The sequence below is a fragment of the Mauremys reevesii genome, linkage group 2, assembly GCF_016161935.1.
Source record: "Mauremys reevesii isolate NIE-2019 linkage group 2, ASM1616193v1, whole genome shotgun sequence".
NCBI lineage: Eukaryota > Metazoa > Chordata > Testudines > Geoemydidae > Mauremys > Mauremys reevesii.
The window spans coordinates 275,775,569-275,797,142 of NC_052624.1; the positions used below are offsets into that span (position 1 = coordinate 275,775,569).

The 21,574-nt window shown below is 48.6% G+C and overlaps 1 protein-coding gene across 1 annotated transcript in view; it reads right to left on the minus strand.

Annotated features, from left to right (window-relative positions):
- FAM135B (family with sequence similarity 135 member B) overlaps positions 1-18,244 on the minus strand; it is a 438,555-nt gene extending 420,311 nt beyond the window's left edge. The window contains exon 1 of the mRNA XM_039527226.1: positions 18,024-18,244. The gene's annotated coding sequence lies outside the window, so the exon portion shown is untranslated. The remainder of the gene's footprint in view (positions 1-18,023) is intronic.
- Positions 18,245-21,574: the final 3,330 nt, after the last annotated feature.

Genomic DNA, 21,574 nt, shown 5'->3' on the forward strand with positions numbered 1-21,574 from the left:
GTGCAACTAATAGAATGCTAATAAATTCCGCTCTGCATCTACTCCGTATTTAACATGTCGTACAGAACCACGTGCTAGAGAATGCAATGGGGCCACACTATATCGTCCTCGCAGGAGATTCAACTAGCTCCCACTTTGATGAATAGTGTGAGCCTAGAATACCTGCTCCTAGCTCCCCCTGTAAGTGGGAAGATTGGATCTATACCTGCTAATGGCTTCTATCATCCCACATTGTGCCAGGCTCTTGATTCAGATCCGAACAATAAAGGCAGGACTACAAAGCAGCCCAGCAAAGGGCTAAGATGGCTGGGACGTGTCGTAGCAAGAGACGTTAAAGGATCTCAGCTTACCTACTTTAAATGAAGGGAAGGAGAGGTAGGGTGAGTGGAATAGGAGAATGCTGTGACTCTTTTTGAGTGGGAATAAGTTAAAGGGAAGAAAATACAAAGTAATGCACATTGGAAAACATAATCCTAACTATACCTATACAATGATGGTGTCTAAATTAGCTGTTACCACTCAAGAAAGATCTTGGAGTCATTGTGGATAGTTCTCTGAAATCATCCACTCAATGTGCAGCGGCAATCAAAAAAGCAAACAGAATGTTGGAAATCATCAAGAAAGGGATAGATAAGATGACAGAAAATATCATATTGCCTCTATATAAATCCATGGTACGCCCACACCTTGAATACTGCGTGCAAATGTGGTCACCCCATCTCAAAAAAGATATATTGGAATTGGAAAAGATTCAGAAAAGGGCAACAAAAAATGATTGGGGTATAGAACGGCTTCCGTATGAGGAGAGATTAATAAGACTGGGACATTTTAGCTTGGAAAAGAGGCACCTAAAGAGGGATATGATAGAGGTCTATAAAATCATGAGTGGTATAGAGAAAGTAAATAAGGAAGTGTTATTTACTTCTTCTCATAATACAAGAACAAGGAGCCACCAAATGAAATTAATAGGTAGCAGGTTTAAAACAAACAAGAAGGTATTTTTCCACAGAACGCACTGTCAACCTCTGGAACTTGCCAGAGGTTGTTGTGAAGGCCAAGACTATAATGGGGTTCAAAAGGGAGCTATATAGATTCATGGAAGATAGGTCCATCAATGGTTATTAGTCAGGATGGGCAGGAATGACGTCCCTAGCCTCTGTCTGCCAGAAGCTGGGACTGGGTGACAGGGCATGAATCACTTGATTGTAACCTGTCTGTTCATTCCCTTTGTGGCACCTGCCATTAGCCCCTGTCAGAAGACAGGATACTGGGCTTGATGGAACTTTGGTCTGACCCAGTATGGCTGTTCTTATGTTCTTAATAGCGCCTCTAGGCCAACAGTGCTAGGATGAATTCCAGAAAGTAATGGCCTTAATCTTAAAAGGAAGGAAAAAAAAAACTTACATAACAAAGGACATCTTTGAAAACAATTTAATCCTCTAGCAGGCAGCAAGAGAGATGACGGAAGCTGTCTGGGTGGAAAGTTCAAATGGATTTTCCATAATGTACTTGTCAGAACAGTGTAGGGGGAACAATGGAATAGCACGTGGGGACTGTAGAGATGCAGACCCACTGCTGCAGCATCTCCTGCCGGTCATGCTGGGAATTAGCTCTCTTGGACCGTCAGTGCGCCTTTTACTAGCGGTGTCTCACTTGCCGTTACTTCCACTTCCTCCACCGTCTGGTCCCGCGTCACTCCCAGACCGCAGCATCCTCTTTGGGACACAGCCCTTTGGCTGTGTCCAGCCTGCTGTCTCCCCCCTTTCGGGGGACAGGAGGTCCTCAGTCCCTCCACGTGCCTCAGCAGCCAACTGCAATCTCTAGCCTAGCCCCGGGCTTCAGGGGCACACTGCACTCTGAATTTAGGCCACTCTCCTCATTGGCAAGTAGGAATAAAGGGAGGGGGACCCAGGCCAGCCCGCTACTCTGGGTCCAAGCCCAGGGACCCTATAGCTGGCAGTCATTTACTGCCCCTCCTATTCCTGCTGCCTACTTTCCCTCGGCCACTTCCCCCGTAGCCCTAGTACCTTCCCTGCCCTTGCTTCCGGACCTCAGTCTCACCATGGTCAGTCAAGAGCTCCCCTACTGCTCCACTACCCTGCCTAGCACTGCAGAAGCTCTAGTGGTCCTCAGCCAACCATCCTTCCCCATTGCCCTCCAGGAAGAGACTGTCCCTTACTCTGCTGAGCAGTCCTTTATATATGTGCTGCTCCAGCAAGCCTTCTCTTGATTGGCTCTCCCAATGATCCCTTTCCTGATTGGCAGGGTTCTGTGCAGCCTCTCCAAGGCTGCCTTAACCCTTCTCCTACCACTGTGGGTCAGCTGCCCCACCAAAAGGACAGAGCGTGCCAAGGGTGAGGAAAGGGGAAATAGCATGAGGGCCACATCTTGGACTGAACCAGGGACCTCAGCAGTTACAGCTTGAGCTGAAGAGGTCGGCTCTGTAGCTGGGACTGTAACAGACTTGCGGCTTCTGTGAATTGGACACAGACAGGAACTGGTGGGTAATATAACAGCACCAGCGATGACAAACAGGTGTGGGGGGGGGAACATGGAGGAGAACCCATGAGGGGAAGAAAATGATTTGTGCCAAAAAGCTACACTTGGTGACCTAGAGGGTCTCTCCTACCTTAACTTCTATCATGGCTGGTTGCAAGTTATTTTATCATCCCCTGCTTGCACACGTCCACCACATAGGAAAGGCTGGGCAAAGGAGATCACCCAGGGCCTCAGCCTGCCTGCTGTCTGTGCATGAACTCCCAGATAGTGTCAATGGGGAAGAAAATGCAAGACTCCTGCCCCTAGCTTTCTCAGCTTTCCTTTGCCTGAAAACCTACCCCTTTCATGAAAGACATCAGGGTGTGTCTAAGCCTCTCCCAAATAATTAGGTACTCAGGAACAGTAATAATAGAACAATATTTGGAATCTTGATTGATCAATGGAGTTGAACACTAGCAGTGGGGGGGAGATCTCAGTGTTCAGAAACAGAACAGCACATGTTCCCTCTATGAATTTATTCTAATTATACCCTAATTATGGTACCTTGAGAGAATCCCTCAAGAGTTCTACATTGAGGCCTCAGGCTTGAAATGTTGCCAAACACCTGCAAATTGCTATTAATGTCACTAAAATCACTGAGAGAATGAGATCAACTTGTTTTATATAGCATCTTTACTTTCCCTGGGGCTCATAAGGGAGGGCGGTGTAGGAGCCAACTACACGAGCCAGACATGGCATTTGCTGACATACTGCTTTGATATCTCACCAACAATTTCACTATAAAAGAATGGCCCCTTACACATCATAGCTCTATTTGGAGCTGACATTTTGTATACATAAAAACACTCAATAATGGAGATTTGTTACAGTGCAGTTGGAAAAAAAAATGTAACGATGCAAAACCAGGAGTCAAAGACCGGAACTGTGAAGGTGAAAACTAATTGTCTTCATTGATTTGCTTCCTGGCTTCTGTACATCATTTTCAGAGAGATAGATCAGGCAGCCACTGTATACAAGAGAACAAAGCAGGGCTAGCCAATATGCAGCTCTATTGGATATGAAAGGCTGGACCAGGCCTAGTCATGGTGTCGCTGCCTTTCTTCCCTGCAGCATCCTGCCCAAAGGACAGATGCAATAGCAGCCCTATGTCCCTGCAAGCATCTCTGGGCAAGCAAATCATACCAAAGGGAGCAGAAAGGGGACAGCCACAGGGGCAGCAGAGCATGCTGTGAGGGTGCAGGGGAGCATCCTTGCTAATGGAGGCCTGAGCCTACCCAGCACAGTTGGTTAATGGGACCTCAGGGACCCTCTTGTTTTCACAGATGCCAAGGCCAGAAGGGACCATCGTGATCTAGTCTGACCTCCTGTATGACACAGGCCACAGAGCTTCCCCAAAATAATTCCTAGAGCACGTCTTTTAGAAAAAACATCCCATCTTAATTTTAAAATTGTCAGTGATGGAGAATCCACCAGAATCCTGAATAAATTGTTCCAATGGCTAATTACTCTCACTGTTTAAAATTTACCTTGTTGCCAGTGTGAATTTGTCTAACTTCAGGTTCCAGCCACTGGATCATGTTAGACCAGGGGTCGGCAACCTTTCAGAAGTGATGTGCCGAGTCTTCATTTAGTCATTCTAATTTAAGGTTTCACATACCAGTAATACATTTTCATGTTTTTAGAAGGTCTCTTTCTATAAGTCTATAATATATAACTAAACTATTGTATGTAAAGTAAATAAGGTTTTTTAAAATGTTTAAGAAGCTTCATTTAAAATTAAATTAAAATGCAGAGCCCCTCGGAGCGGTGGCCAGGACCCGGACAGTGTGAGTGCCACTGAAAATCAGCCCGTGTGCCGCCTTTGGCACGCGTGCCATAGGTTGCCTACCTCTATGTTAGAGCTTGCTCTGCTAAACTGAACATTTTAAAATATTTGTTCCCAATGTAGGTATGTACCGGGGTGGCCAAACCACAGCTTCTGAGCCGCATGAGGCCCTTTTACAATTAAAATGTGGCTCGTGGAGCCTCCCACACCCCCTCTCCATTCTCCACCTACCAGACTGGGGTGGGGAGCTCAGGGCTTCTGCCCTGAGGCAGGATAGTGAGGGTAGGGGCTTCTGCCCAGGGGGGTGGGGAGTCTCAGGGCTTCAGCAGGAGTGGGGCTGAAGCCCCAAGCCCCGAGCCCCACCGCAGGGTAGAAGCCCCGAGCCCCAACAGGTGCGCCCAGCTCTCAAACTTCTGGAGATAATAATATCCAGCTCAGAGGGTCAGTATGTTTGGCCACCCCTATGTATTACATAAACACTGTTACCTTTAGCAACCAAACTTGCAACCTCATAAAAATATATATATATCAAGTTAGTTTCTCAGGATCTATTTTCCATAAACCTATGTTGACTTGCATTCCTTTCACCACTCTCCTTTAATTCTTTATTAATCAAGACCCGTATCAGCCACTCCATTTTCTTGCCCAGGATCAACATCAGGCCAACAGGCCTATAATTACCTGGGTCATCCCAATTACCCTTTTCAAAAATTGGCACAACATTAGCTTTCTTCCAGTCTTCTGGTACTTCCCCAGTGCTCCAAGGCTCATTGAAAATCAGCATTAACAAGCCAGTGAGTCCTCAGCCAGCTTTTATTTTATTTTTTTAAACTCTTGGAAGCAGGTTATCTGGACCTGCTGATTTTAAAACGTGTAGCTTTAGTAGCTTGTGTTTAACATCCTCCAGAGATACTACTGGAATGGAAAGTGTGTTATCACCATATGTTGAGGACTATATCATCTGTTTTTTCCCCAAAAAACAACAAAAATATTTATTGAACACATGGTTTGCACTGGGTTTTTTTGAGGGGGCCAGGGATTGACACACATAAAAATGTCACCATACCCATACAGCTGTCCCCAAGCTGACTCAGGAGAAGCAACTGTTTGGTTTCTCCCAGGCAGTGCTACAACTACAGTTACAATTGATGCCCATGGTTGACAGCCTCCGCAGAGGCTAAAGATTTTGAGCTTGTCTGTGTACATAGCAGTGGAAAGATGACCATCTCCAGGGGACCCAGGCAGAGGTACTCTGCCCCAGGAGAGCAGAATACCTTTCAGAGCTCCCCAGGGCAAGAGGAACACGCGGGGTATGTCTACACAGCATTTTGGGGAGAGCCTCCCTGCCCAGGCTGGCAGATTTGGGCTAGCAGAGTTCGTGCTAACACTGAAGTTGCTGCTCAGCCTGGAGCTCGGGCTCTAGGTTTCAGGACAGAGCAGCAGCCCAAACCGCATCATCAAAGCACTGTCTATACAGACATTTTCAGGGCACTAGCGCAAGCTCCGCTAGCCCAAGTCTATTGATCCAGGTTGGGAGTCTCGCTCCAAAATGCTAAGTAGACATACCCACTGAGGGCTGTCTAAATACACTTCACCCTAGAGCCTGGAAAGAGGAGTCAGTGTTCCAGGATTCCATTCCTAACTCTGCCACTGAAGTGATAGGAGACACTGGGCCAATCACTGACTAGCTCTGTGTCACCATTTATCAAGTTTCATGGCAATGCTCATAGAGATGCCTACAGGAAATCCATCTGACTTGAATTGACATGTACAGTTAACCTATACCTTCCCTTTACTTTGCCAAGATGTGGCTAACCACCACCGTGACTACTTGTATGTCCTACTGCTGCCCTCCAGCCTATGCCTGTGTGTCCGTCTTAGATTGCAGCCCCTCAGGGCAGAGGCAGCATCTTCTTGTCTGTACACTGTAGTTGCTACCAGAAAAACACTAACTAATGATTATTACAGATGAGTGTACAAAACAAATACCTGTGCTCCCAGAGATGGTCTGATACTTAATTAAACAATACTTTACACTCTTTAAGGACTTAAACAAGGGGTAGTCAATTACTTTTTTCCCCAAAAGTCCCAATTTCTTGGTCAAAAGAATGGTCAAGATCCAGACTCCAGAGAAACACTGTTCACACTGCAATAAAAAGATTTAATGATCCGTTCAAAAGCGTCTGGTGACCCGGATTTGGCCCTCAGTCCGCCTATTGACTACCCCTGTCTTAAACTGAAAGGAGCCATATGAATGTAAAGTGGTAGCAGATTGTGAAGCTGGTATAAAGACTGAGAGCTCCATTACGCCAAGCCAATTTACACCATTATTAGTAGAAGTCGTCCACTTGTGCAGTTGTCCCTTTTCTAGAGTTAACAGCTCTGTTAGTTCTGTGGTTTGTTTGGTGAAGAATAGCAATTAGTTCCCAGAACTGAGTAATGCCCCCGAATTTCGATTTAACAGAAAAGCCATTTTTCCAGCAAGGAGGACACACATCTCCCCAGAATGGAATGATGTTGTTTTCGGTCTAATAAAAATAATGCAACCATCTCCACTCAGAGAGCTTGTTACCCAGTTAGTGTCTTCAGGCTCTGTTTACAGTCATGTTATTATTGGGCTCAATCATCTACAGCTCCCGCTGGATGAGAAGAGAAGATTACACAGAGCGAGGCTGATTCTAATCTTGCTCCAGCTGGTGTAAATCAGAAGTAACTCCTCTAGTCCATGGAGTAGGATTTCTCATGTACTGAATTGACGCAGCAGGGAACTAAGGAAACCAGATAAGGCTCCCACGTTCTCTGTCTACCTCCAAGGCAGGTTACAACAGCCTGGAGGGGCCACCCAGTAGCCGAGGGTAAATGGGGCAGAGTGCATTCCTCCCTGCACTGGGGCTTGTAGGGGAGGGTGGTGTAGGAGCCAACTACACTTGCTCTGTGCTCCTGAGGGACTCCCCCATGCCGAGAGGAGTAGCAGGGAGAGACCCTGCCTAATTTCAAGTCACTGCTTCAAAGCATGGGGGGTGCAAGAGCTTCTCAAAGGAAAGGTCGCCAGGATTTTTTTCCAATCGGCAACACAGTGTATTTTTTTTCCTACACTCGCTTTCAGAAATGGTTGAACTGTTTGGCTGAAACCTTCTCCAAAATTCACCCACAGTGAGTAATAATGGGAAGTGCCATGCAACGCTAACTCTAGGCAACTCTACCATCGCCCCTAGAACAACAAACTTTTCTTTTTCCTCCCCCAGCACCACACACATCTTCTCTTTTCTCCTCTTACATCTTTCCCTCTATTTTCACTGACTTCCGTGGGAGAGGGATTCCTGTTTTCCACTGCTGCTCTTTATTTCTATGATAATCTGTTTGTTTTGGTTGCTAGAAGGAGATAAAAGAGCCAGTTCTCCTCCCACTTCCAGCACAGTTCAGCTGAGCTCCCCTCTGTTTACTCTGGAGTGAGCTAAAGGAGAAACTGGCCCCAAATCATGTATTCTTGCTCTATCTATCATGCCGATCAATCTTATCTCATTGTTTCCTTGTACTCCCTTGTCTGTCTGTCGGTCTATAGCCATCTGTTGTCTATACTTACTCAGAAAGCACTCTGGGGCAGAAACCATAATTTTGCTCTGTGTTTGTACAACACCAAGCAAACAGGGTCCTGGACCAGGACCAGGGCTTCTAGGTCCACATGCAGCTCTCCATGTGTTATGTGGGCCGCATCCATACAATATATATACTACCTGTATGACCCTGAGGATGTCACATGGGCCGCACCTGTGTGCTGATTGGGCTGCAAGGGGCCCACAGGCTGCGGGTTGAGAACCACCGCTCTATAGTAACTAATCACCTCTGTTCCATGTTCCTTCTATCCATCTATTCTTGACATTCACCTTGGTTCAAGACTGACTCACTGGCTCCTGAGCTATGAACCTGGACGTGTTTACTATCAAGCTGTATAATTTGGCTTCCCACAGCTAAAGAATAATTAGGATAAAGCAGAGAGACCTAAAAACAGGTACTAAAAAGGTCTGGCATTATTATTATCATCAACAATCTAGAAAGAGCTACACATTTACATGGTACAATCATTTACCAAAACAATGATTAATTAACTCGTGTGTAGCACGGCGCGCACTCACTGCCGCGGTGCCTCCTGCTGGTAAGTCCAGGAATTAGCTCAGCCCAGCCCAGCCTCAGAGCGCCTCCTTCTGGCTGGTGTTTCTCCTGCTGTCACTACTTCTCTTTCAATCAATCAATCTCCACCACCTCTGGCCCTGTGTCCCTCCCATACTCTGGTGCCCCTTACCTTGGGGTGCTGCCCCACAGCAGTGCCCCCACACTCTGGGTCTCCCCTCCTCAGGGGAACCCCAACCCCCTATACCCACCTTGCCTTGTCTTCATCTAGCCCTTTTACAACTGCAGTCATAGAATCATAGAATCTCAGGGTTGGAAGGGACCTCAGGAGGTCATCTAGTCCAACCCCCTGCTCAAAGCAGGACCAAACCCAACTAAATCATCCCAGACAGGGCTTTGTCAAGCCTGACCTTAAAAACCTCTAAGGAAGGAGATTCCACTACCTCCCTAGGTAACCCATTCCAGTTCTTCACCACCCTACTAGTGAAAAAGTTTTTCCTAATGTCCAACCTAAACCTCCCCCTCTGCAACTTGAGACCATTACTCCTTGTTCTGTCAGCTGCTACCACTGAGAACAGTCTAGATCCATCCTCTTTGGAACCCCCTTTCAGGTAGTTGAAAGCAGCTATCAAATCCCCCCTCATTCTTCTCTTCTGCAGACTAAACAATCCCAGTTCCCTCAGCCTCTCCTCATAAGTCATGTGCTCCTGCCCCCTAATCATTTTTGTTGCCCTCCGCTGGACTCTCTCCAATTTACCCACATCCTTCTTGTAGTGTGGGGCCCAAAACTGGACACAGTACTCCAAATGAGGCCTCACCAGTGCTGAGTAGAGGGGAATGATCACATCCCTCGATCTGCTGGAAATGCCCCTACTTATACAACCCAAAATGCCATTAGCCTTCTTGGCAACAAGGGCACACTGTTGACTCATATTCAGTTTTTCGTCCACCGTAACCCCTAGGTCCTTTTCTGCAGAACTGCTGCCCAGCCATTCGGTCCCTAGTCTGTAACAGTGCATGGGATTCTTCCGTCCCAAGTGCAGGACTCTGCACTTGTCCTTGTTGAACCTCATCATATTTCTTTTGGCCCAATCCTCTAATTTGTCTAGGTCCTTCTGTATCCTATCCCTACCCTCCAGCGTATCAACCACTCCTCCCAGTTTAGTGTCATCTGCAAACTTGCTAAGGGTGCAGTCCACACCATCCTCCAGATCGTTAATGAAGATATTGAATAAAACCACCCCAGCACCGACCCTTGGGGCACTCCACTTGATACCGGCTGCCAACTAGACATGGAACCATTGATCACTACCCGTTGAGCCCGACCATCTAGCCAGTTTTCTATCCACCTTACCGTCCATTCATCCAGCCCAGACTTCTTTAACTTGCTGGCAAGAATACTGTGGGAGACTGTATCAAAAGCTTTGCTAAAGTCCAGAAATAGCACATCCACTGCTTTCCCCTCATCCACAGAGCCGGTTATCTCATCATAGAAGGCAATTAGGTTAGTCAGGCATGACTTGCCCTTGGTGAATCCATGCTGACTGTTCCTGATCACTTTCCCCTCCTTTAAGTGGCTCAGGATTGATTCCTTGAGGACCTGTTCCATGATTTTTCCAGGGACTGAGGTGAGACTGACTGGCCTGTAGTTCCCTGGATCTTCCTTCTTCCTTTTTTAAAGATGGGCACTACATTAGCTTTTTTCCAGTCGTCTGGGACCTCCCCCGATCACCATGATTTTTCAAAGATAATGGCCAATGGCTCTGCAATCTCATCGGTCAACTCCTTTAGCACCCTCGGATGCAGCGCATCCGGCCCCATGGACTTGTGCTCGTCCAGCTTTCCTAAATAGTCCCGAACTACTTCTTTCTCCACAGAGAGCTGGTCACCTCCTCCCCATACCGTGCTGCAGAGTGCAGCTGTCTGGGAGCTGACCTTGTCTGTGAAGACAGAGGCAAAAAAAGCATTGAGTACACTAGCTTTCTCCACATCCTCCGTCACTAGGTTCCCTCCCTCATTCAGCAAGGGGCCCACACTTTCCTTGACTTTCTTCCTGTTGCTAACATACCTAAAGAAACCCTTCTTGTCATTCCTAACATCTCCGGCTAGCTGCAACTCCAAGTGTGATTTGGCCTTCCTAATTTCACACCTGCATGCCTGAGCAATACTTTTATACTCCTCCCTGGTTATTTGTCCAATCTTCCACTTCTTGTAAGCTGTTTTTTTGTGTTTAAGACGAGCAAGGATTTCACTGTTAAGCCAAGCTGGTCGCCTGCCATATTTACTTTTCTTCCTACACAATGGCCACTCATCACTGACTAGGGGGTTGGACCTGCTGCCTTTCCCTACAGCCCCAGTACCTCCTTAGGCCTTCCTGCCAGGCCTCAAGCTGAGAGATAGCCAGGCCTGAGCTCCCCAGCTCAGCCTGCCCCTTCCCCAGCACTGCTCTGTCTCTCCCTGGCAGCTAGGTCCTTCTCACTCCAGGGCTGGAGCAAGACTATCACGGCTCCTTACTCACAGCCCTCTTATCAGGGCCAGCTACTCAGCCAGCCTCCCTCAGCTGTTCTCACTCCTTTTATCCCAGGAGCGGGGTAACCACCCTAGCTGTGCATGGCATTTTACAGAGACTCGGACATTCTCCACACGAGAAGGAGCTTGCAGTCTAAGGTTGTAGAAACATTGGCACGTTACATGCTTGAGTAACCCTCAGGCGGGTGGGATGTGACAACAGGTTCCCCCTCTGTGCCTGATCCACAGAGGAGAGGAGTCCATTACAGTCTGCCCTGAGGGGCTCAAGCTGCAGCAGCTTATGCTGTTAGCTCCGGAGAACCCCAGTTCAATCCGTGTGTCAGCCAAAATAGCAGCTGTCACACTTGCTGTCTCATACAGATGAGACAAGAGAAGGAAGAACTGCCCAGCTAAGGGAAGGTGAGGGTTTTTTGTTAAAGAAGTCAAGGTTTGAAGAGTCCATGGAAGAAGCATGTTTAAAAGAGGGATTTGGTGTGAAAGAAGAAAGAGAATGTACTTAGCAGGTTGGAGGTAAGAAATTGGCTCAAGGGTAGGGAGTAGTATTACAGATTCACAGGGTCCTCAATCATTATTAATCCATTGCCTCTTGTCCTGCTCTCTGTGGCAAAAAAGAGCAACCTTTCTCCATCTTCTTTATGGCAGCCTTTCAAGTATGGCCTAACCAGTGCCAAATAGAGCAGTACTAAAGGTAATAATTGGAGATATACCAATCTCCTAGAACTGGAAGGGACCTTGAAAGGTCATCTAGTCCAGCCCCCTGCCTTCACTAGCAGGACCAATTTTTGCCCCAGATCCTTAAGTGGCCTCCTCAAGGATTGAACTCACAACCCTGGGTTTAGCAGGCCAATGCTCAAACCACTGAGCTATCCCTCCCCACATGGCTTGTATGCTGTGCCTTTGTTAACACAACCTAAAATTGCATTTGCTGCTTTTTCAATAGTGTCGCATTGTTGACTCATGTTGAGGTTGTGAACCACCACTATTCCCGGGTCCTTCTCAGCAGTGCTGCTGCCAAGCCAGTTACCCCCTAGTCTGTATTTTGTGCATTTGTTTTTTCTTCCCCAAGTGTACATTTGTCTTTGCTGAATTTCATTTTGTCGTCTACAGGAAAACCCTCATAACTGTAAGAGCAGTAGGACAATGGAACAGAGGCCAAGGGTGGTTGTAGAAACTCCTTCAGTGGAGGTTTTCAAAAGGAGGCTGGATAGCCATCTGCCTTGGATGGCTTAGACACAACAAATCCTGCATCTCAGCATGGGGATAGACTAGGGGAGCCTTGTGGACCCTTCTAACCTTATGGTTCTATAACTCCATGATTAATCAGTTCCTTGGGTGTAACCCCATTAGTGTGCTGGACCCCAAGCATCCCCACCGTTTCACAGGGACATGCCCGTGGTCCTCACAACTCTGAAATTGGGCCTTCGGGCACCAGCAATCACGGTCTCTCTCCTTGGCTCCCCACAGAGGGTCTCATCAAGCCAGACTCCCGCAGGAGATTTTTTCCATGTCTTCAGGGCACGATGGCCTCCCTAAGTAAGTGCAGCGACCCGCAGCCTTCTCAAAACAAGGTACTGATTTATTAGTCACGTGGCCCACATAAGAGAGGCAGGCTTAGTATATGGGTGCTGTTGGTGGGAGCCAGGGCCTGCTCCCCATCTTCCTTCTCTCTGTCCCCTTTGTCTCTCAATCCCAAGTGACACCCCTGGCCATGTGTCATTGAGCCGTGTTCTTATCACAGAATCCTGTCACCTCCAGTCCATTTTCCTTCCTCTGCAAAGCCACGCCTAGCTCACACGCATTGTTACGTGTCAATGGTTGGGTTAATGGGGTCCCTATTGTTTTTCAGGGATCCTCCACTGGTATACGTTGATTCCAGCCAGCCCTTGACAGCCCATTCACACCACCCCAGACCAGTGGCGCTGAAACACTTAATAGTGGAGGTGCTGAAAACCAGCCGCCTTACCCCTGTCCATCCCCCCCAACCCCAAGAACTGGGGCCAGGAGCAGGGCTGTGTCTCGGGGTGGGGGGGGCGCATAGGCAGAGGTAATGGGGCCAAGGCTGGGCCCGGGTGCAGAGCCAGGAGTAGAACCCGGGGCACAGGGCTGGCACTGGAAACCCAGACACAGGGGCAGCAGCTGGGACACCAGGCACGGCAGCAGAGCCCCAGGTGTGGGCCAGCAGCCGGGACCCCATGTGGGGGGCCAGAAATGGAGCCCTGGGCACGGGGCCGGAGCAGAACTCCGCATAAAACCTGGGGGTGCTGCAGCACCACCTACATCCGTAGTTCCCACACCTGTGCCCCAGACAGATACAGGACACAAACACCTCATGCCTTCCCCCTGTTCCGGGGAGAAAAATCAACTCCCCTCCATAGAAGTGCCAGGAGGCTAGGAGCAGTGTCATACAGAGAGTTCATAAAATATCACAGAAAATTCCCACAGTCATCACAGATGGCATGACTGAAAATACTCCACGCAGCCAAGATCACACGGCAGCACATGAACAGCAGAGCCCGGAAGAAAATCCAGGTGCTCCCATTAGCACTACAGGAGGCAGCACTAATGTAGGACAGAGATCTCAGCATATGAATGGCCAATGTTGCAGTCTGGAGCTCCAGAGTTTGAGACCTGGCAGTCAGGACTCAGTTTGCATTCCTCGCTCCCTTGGTGACAAAAACTGATTTGGCTTTTTTCTGATTTTTGGTTAGCGAAAATTTTTGAGATTTCAACTGTTTGCATTTCCTGTCCAGCTCTACTCCTGCATGCCACTTGTGACTCTGACACCGACTCCCTCTGTAATCTTGGGGTAGTCACCTAACCTCTCTGTCTCAGTTTCACCAGATGTAAAAGAAGGCAACAATCTCTCTCCAGTGTATTGCAAGTAGAGCTGTGTGAGAATTCTGAACATTTCCTTTCCAAATGCCAAACTAAAGGGCAGCTGCTGTAAATCAGAGGAGTTGTTTTGAACTCAGTGGCACTAGTCCAATCTACACCAAGGATCTGGTGTTCACATCTCTGTAGTTTCATTCCTGAGGTTTTACTTTGGGACAAAATTTAACAGACTGGATTTGTTCCCACACAGACTTTGAAATTCAAAGCCAATTTTCTTTAGCTTGAATTGGTCAGAAGTGTGCACAGAATTTCGCTTTTATCTATTTTAACTGGGGAAAAGGTGTCACTTTGACCAAAAAAATTAACTGGAACTTCGTTTCTCACCCACTTCAGGGAAAACGCTATATGAATGCTAGGGACCATGTTGTGTCTGCACCTGCAAGCATGAGCTGGCTAGCAGAGGACTCAGGAGCCTGCCTGCACACACACACACACACACACACACACACACACACACACAGCAGCCAGAAGTTTTCTGCTAGTGTTCCCCAAGTGCACCGCGAGGTCTGGCCAACATCTTCGCAGTGCTCTAAGACTCAAAGTGGCTAACCAAAGCCTCCCTCCCTCCTCTCCATGCGCTTCTGCTCCTGCTGCAGAGGGTTGCACAAATAGCATCTATTCAGTGCCGCCGAGGCACTCGCGCACCACAGTCCTTTTGTGTTCAAAAGGCACAGTTTAGAATTGGTTGGGCTATGGGACTACAATGAAGTGCCAAAAGTCACCAGCTGAGAGGATTCATCTTGGCAACAAGGGTTTACTGGGGATTTAGCACTTTTTAATCACTCACGCAACTTCGGAAATGTGTGGCCAAGACTGGCCCCTACCTGCTGGAGGCCTTTAATAGCTGATCCATAAATAGGGCCCACCAAATTCATGGTCCTGAAAAAAACATGTCACAGACCATGAAATCTGGTCTCCCCCCATGAATACTGGTCTTGTGTACTTTTACCCTGTACTATACAGATTTCATGGAGGAGACTAGCCTCTCTCACACTGGGGGTCCCAACCCAAAAGGGAGTTGCAGAGGGAGTTGAAAGGTTGCTGGGGGGGGGGGGGGTTGTGGTATTGCCAGCCTTACCGCTGCACTGCCTTCACAGTCGGGTGGCTAGAGAGCAGCAGCTGTTGGCCAGGCACCTGGCTCTGAAGGCAGCTCCCCACCAGCAGCAGTGTAAGCAAGTGCAGACTCACCCAGCAGCACCTCCTGCTGGTCTCTCAGGGAATCAGCTCATCCAGCCTCCGGAGCGCCCTCTGCCAGCCAGTGTCCCACTGCCGCTTGGCCCGTGTCCCTCCTAGGACCCCAGTGCCCCCTTAACTGGGTGCTGCCCCCTGGCAGTACTCCCACAGTCTGGGTCTCCCCCTCCCAGGGGAACCCCCACCTACTATCCCCACTTCACCTCAGTCTTGGCTACTGCCAGGCCTCATCTAGCCCCCATTCACTGGGGCAGACTGCAGTGTATAAGCCACTCATCACAGGCAAAGGGGATTGGACTTGCTGCCTCTGACCCTGCAACCCAGTACCTAACAGGCCTTACCAGGCCTGCAGCCTGGGGCTTTCCTAGGCCAGAGCTCCTCAGCTCCCTGGCCCTTTCCCCAGCCCTGCTCCACTCCAGATAACTGGTCTTAAGCTCCCTACAGCCAGGCCCTTCTCTCTCTGTGTTCAGAGAGAGAAAGAGACTATCTGCTTAAGCTCCTGGCTCAAGCCTTTATAGTGCCAGCTGAGCCCTGATTGGGGCATGGCCCCAGCTGAGCCTGCTTCCTCCCAATCAGCCCAGGCATCTTGCCCTTCCACAGCCCTCCTCCAGGGCTGTTTTAAACCCCTCAGGGCAGGAGCAGGGGGCCACCCCGCTACAAGAAGTAAGGGTGGCAATACCATACTATGCCACCCTTACTCCTGCGCTGCTGCCTTCAGAGCTGGGTGGCCGGAGAGTGGCAGCTGCTGGCCAAAGGCCCAGCTCTGAAGGCAGCAGCGCAGAAGTAAGGGTGGCAATACCATACCATGCCATCCATACTTCTGCATTGCCACTGGCGGTGATGCTGCCTTCAGAGCGGGGCTCCCGGCCAGCAGCTGCCGCTTTCTCGCTGCCCAGCTCTGAAGGCAGTTCTGCTACCAGCAACAGCACAGAAGTAAGACTGGCAATAGCGCATCCCCACCACCAAGCCCCATTTTGGGCCGGGACCCCCCACAGTTACAACACCGTGAAATTTCAGATGTAAATATCTGAAATCATGAAATTTACTATTTTTCCAATTCTATGACCATGAAATTGACCAAAATGGACCGTGAATTTGGTAGGGCCCTATAGTCTATAAAGAAAACCTTCGAGCCACCCAGGCTGCAGTGGAGACAGGACTATGTTCCTGGTGCTTGTCATTTTCTCCTAACAATATGCTAATTACACCATAGCACCGTTCGGAATGACGGCAATTTCACAGGAATTCCTGCGAAGGCTGCTGCCTCATGGGCACAGCCCTGCTCTCAGATCTCGCCTGTACATTCTGCATGCAGAGCTCTCGCTGAGGTCAGTGGAAGCTCCACCTGAGGACTGAGAGCTGCGTATGCAACAGGCACAGAGCAGGGTCCCAGCACAGGCCAGGCAGCACAGCTTTGCCTGAGCTCTTTCTGCTTTTCCTCCCACTTTGTCATTCTGCATTTGAATGGAATGCATGTTGAAAGATGCCAGATTGACAGAAGGTTTCCATCTCCAGGGCTTCTCCTCTGAGAACAGGCACATCAGCCCTGCCAACGCGGACCTGCAGGGAATCATCTCTGGGGAAGAGAGGATAGCCCTTTCTCCGGGCTTATTCAGTCCTAGGCCTCCCTGCTGAGGCTGTCAGCCAGGCCTATAATACAGAGTCGTAGTGTGCTGTGGACAGTTGTCCCCTAGGAACTCAGCTGAGATCAACAAACTGTTTGCCTCAGCCACAAGACAATGATTAAATAGCAAAGAGCTAGTGAGCAACTACAGCATCTTGTCTGGTCCCCTCTCTCTCTCTACAGTTGCCTGGAGGTAAAAGGGGGCAGCCCTTTACTAATCCCTGGTGCAATCCAGTCCCTCTTCTCCGTATCTTGATAACAATGGCTCCAGGCCTGTGACCACTTGCCTGTAAACTTGATGCACATTACTCATGTGCATAAAGTTAAACATGTTGGTTCACGTTTGCAACATCAGGGTCCATCTCTTGACCAACTGCTTATCTCTAGAAATAGATGTGTGAGTTTGTATAGACCTGGGTGTGTATCTAAAGACAAACAGACAGACAGAGACATGCCTGTGCCTACAGACAAAATGCAGCCGCCTTGAGTAAGTGCCAGACACAATTGTCAGTTTGGGTTCTGCATATGAAAGCAAAGATTTTTCATAAAGAGTTTGTAGATTTGATAAAGGGGGCATTTTCCCATTTCTGACAGAAAACACTGCTGGGGGTGTGTTTGTTTTAAGGGAGGAAATGTACTATACTGTGGAGCTTACAGGGCACACACACACCCCCAATGTCACTTTTGTTTCCACTTCCAGTTTCTCATCTGGATCAGGTCTCAAACCAAACACCTTATATATCTGTACAGCACCTAGCACAATGGGGGCCCAACCTGGGTGCGGCCTTAATGCCCCAAAACAATATATATGTTAATAATAAAAACAATAACCCTAAAAGAGAATCAAACTCGAAACAAGTGCAGACAACAGTGCAGAAGCGTAACAGGCTCTCTGCAAAGAAACACCACTTAATAAACAGGTAGGTATATTCTGTGCCAATTTAACATTTCCAGTGATCTTTGGGCCTAATCCCACATAGAGCAAATTACAGTCATTGGTCTGGAAGTCAGACAGACACAGGTAACAAGACAGGGTCTGCCTCTGAGAGGGAAGGGTCACTAACACCGGACCAGAAACAAGAACAGGCTGCTCTTGCTACCTGGCCTTGCAGGAGCAGCTGAAGTCCAACAGCAAAATGTGTGAGCAAAATATACAGTAGCAAACACCCCCACACAGGCAGGTGGTGGGCCTTGATCAGCTCATAGGGTTTTTTACATCCGTCATATCTCACGCTATGAAAACAGATGCAAAGGACAGCACTGTGACAGTCAGGGGTAGTGCTACTGAAAAGTGTTGGATTACCTGCCTTAGAGAACAAACATATCTCTGCTCACCTGAAAACTCCCCTTCTTTTAGTAGGAAGGTGCACAGATCTGTTGATTTTCTCAGTGGTGCAGCTGCCTGAGAGATCTGCATGGACACATGCTGTGAGCTGCTGTAGCCAGTTACATGGGCATCAGCAGACAGGGTTCCAGCCAGTTTTCTGCAGAGCGCCCCCCAGCCTAGTAAGCAGGCCAGGAAAGCTTAGAGTCCAAGCAACAGGAATAAGCACATCCCTTCTGCAGTTGGGCTGTCTCCGTTTCTGCTCTGCAGCAAGAAGACTCTGGGAAAGGGCCGCAGCAGCTGGAGAGGTAGGATAAACACTGGCTGTTTTTTCCAGAGCCTGGGCCACACCCTTCCTGCCAGGGATTGACAGATCTAGCTCTGCTTTCCCGGTTGTGACCAGGGTTAAAGACCTCACCATAAAGGATACATCAGCTCCCCTGATCTAGGTTTGCCATCTCTGAGGTTCAAACAAACAGGACATCCTAGATGATCCTGGGCACAGGACAGTTGGCAGCATGCACTGAGCACCTTTACTGATTTCCTGGCTCAGCTATCTCAAAAAAAGGGACAATCCTAGGGAAACATGGACAGGTGGCAACCCAGCCCTGCACAGAAGAGTGAAGTGTCTCCACCTGCAGAACAGATACAGGCCAGGCAGCGGGAGGGCAAGTTTTCTTTGCTTCTGCTCTATTGGGACCACCGCTGTGGGCATGAGGAGAGCTCAGCCTTCGTCACCAAGCAGCCCCGAGGCTCGGCTAAGATCACAGCAAGTGTCCATTGTGACGGGGACAATTACAAGACCTTTGGTTCATACTCAGCCCTTCGCATCTGACTGTGTGTGAAGGTCTCACAACACGTCTGGGAGGGCGTGATCACATTTAACACACGGGAGAAACTGAGGCTGGGAGTTTGGCTTGTCCAAGGCCACACAGTCACTGTTGGAGCCAAGCTCAGGTCTCAGGATTTCCCAGCTCCCAGACTTGTGCTCACACTTTGCCTTCATACCGTTCAGACCTGTCTCTCACAGGCTAATTGTTTTGGGTGACTCCTAGCAGCTCAGGCTCTAACTGGTGACAGCTGCTGCATCCCAGTGTAAACCTTCCAGCCCACCCAGCTCTCGCTGAGCACAATAGCTTTGCAAAGGCCCAAGACTTACCTGCATCCAGGATCACTCACTAAATGGGATCCTGTGCAGCCAGGAGGGCCAGAAAGACCAAAGCAGGGGCTTAAGACTCCAAACACACAGCTGGTTTCGCAGTGCCTGGCTAGCACGGAAGCTTTCACTTACTCCATCTGGGCTTTTATTTTGACTCAGCGTGTTTTCCCCCGCTCCATTTTCTTGTTGCCTGAAATGTACCAGGAAGGTTTGTTTGTATGGCGGTGGGGAAGAAAACGTATTTTCCTGTTTACCTCGGGCAGCAAAAAAGCCTCTTGCCAACCCTGGGGCCCTTTAACATACACTTGAAATCTTCACCATGAAGCGTTCTGTTTATTTAAGCACCATTTACTGACTATTACTCAGCCTGTGGCAAGTGGCCAGCAAAGCACTCAGTGGAGTTTTCTTGCGTGGCTTATGGTGCTCTTTATTATACATGCTAGTTAGACTTGCACTGTAATGTGGTGTGAAACATGAGGTGGCATTTGCTCCGTGATTCATCCCTTTGTTCTTAGCACACTCTGATTTCCAGCTCCAGGGTTCCTTCTTGGGTTGTAACCTACTCAGGCGGCCAGCACATTGATTACATACAGACAGCTGTAATTAAATGCACAGACCATGTGACTTGCACCTACAATACCCCACACAACACAAACCAACACCCACCTGAACTGAATAACCCACTCCAAAGACACTAGGGTGACCAGATGTCCCGATTTTATAGGGACAGTCCTGATTTTTGGGTCTTTTTCTTATATAGGCTCCTATTATCCCCCACCTTCTGTCCCGATTTTTCACATTTGCTGAGTGGTCACCCTAAAAGACACACCCACTTGGACCACACCTGCAAAACAAACCATCACACATCACACATTTGCATTGCGCAAGCTCACAACATGTCACACAAACTAACATACAGTGCACAAACCAACACACGACATACACACACATATAAGAAAAAACAATACACAAGCACCCAAAACACAGCATTCCCCCCACACACACACACACTAACACACAAACTCTCACACACACAAACCACATTACATGCGGCAGGCTTGTCTACAAAGCAAGTTACAGTGAGAAGGGTGAGAATCTACACGGCACTCACTACGCAGCAGAACGTCAAGCCGCCCTCCGGACTGTCCAGTAATCTGTAGCAGTGTCTACACAGGAGGTTACTACGTGGCAAGCTGGTGTGCTGTGGATTAACTCCTGGCTTGGTGCACAGTAACGTCCCACGTAGACAAGCCCTGAGTTATTCTCACGCTACCTACCTCATAACTTACCTGAGTAGCCTTGCAGAGGTACCCGGATTTCTTAACATTTTGGCCACATAGACTCCTTTCCTTGCAGTGTCCCTTGTCTCCCCAGCATCAGTGCAAGTCCACATTTTTCATTCTCGTGGAATATTTATCTTTTGGGCCCTACCAAATTCAGGGTGCATTTTGGTCAATTTCACAGTCATAGGATTTTAAAAATTGTAAATTTCATGGTTTCAGCTATTTAAATCTGAAATTTCATGGTATTGTAATTGTACAGCTCCTGACCCAAAAGTGAGTTGGGGTGGGGGGGTCACAAGGTTATTGTGGCGGGAGCGGGGGTTGCGGTACTGCCACCCTTACTTCTGTGCTGTTGCTGGCAGCAAGGCTGCCTTCAGAGCTGGGCAGCTGGAGACTGGTGGCTTCTCGCCGGGAACCCAGCTCTGAAGGCAGAGCCACCGCCAGCAGCAGCGCAGAAGTAAGGATGTCATGGTATGGTATTGCCACCCTTACTTCTGTGCTGCTGGTGGTGGGGTGCTGCCTTCAGAGCGGGGCACCTGGCCACCAGCCACCACTCTCTGGCCACCCAGCTCTGAAGACAATGCAGATGTAAGGGTGGCAATACTGCAACCCCCCTGCAACTCCCTTTTGGGTCAGGACCCCCAATATGAGAAATGCTGGTGTCCCTTGTGAAAAGCACACAAAAGGCCATTTTTCATGAGAGAAGACCAGATTTCACGGTGCGTGATGTGTTTTTTCATGGCTGTGAATTTGGTAGGACCCTAGTTATCTTTGATATATGAACTATGAGGGAGATTTTGCAAAGGTTCAAAGAGCAGGTAGGCACTCAACACCCATTGACAGTCAAAGGGAATTGGGCATGTAACCACTATTTGTACCTTTGGAAAACTTCTCATACCTTGACATCTGTAAGGATCCTGGGGAGGGCAGTTCTTTGAACTCTTGATACGTCCATTGTTTTGTCTGGCATTTAGTTACAGCAGTGACAGGCACCATAGAAAACCCTTAGCTAAAGAGTTTAGATTCATAACTTGCAAGGCCAGAAGGGGCCTTTGGCCTGCAATGTGCAGGAGGCCAGACTAGATGATCACAATGTCCTTTCTGACCTTAAAGTCTGTGA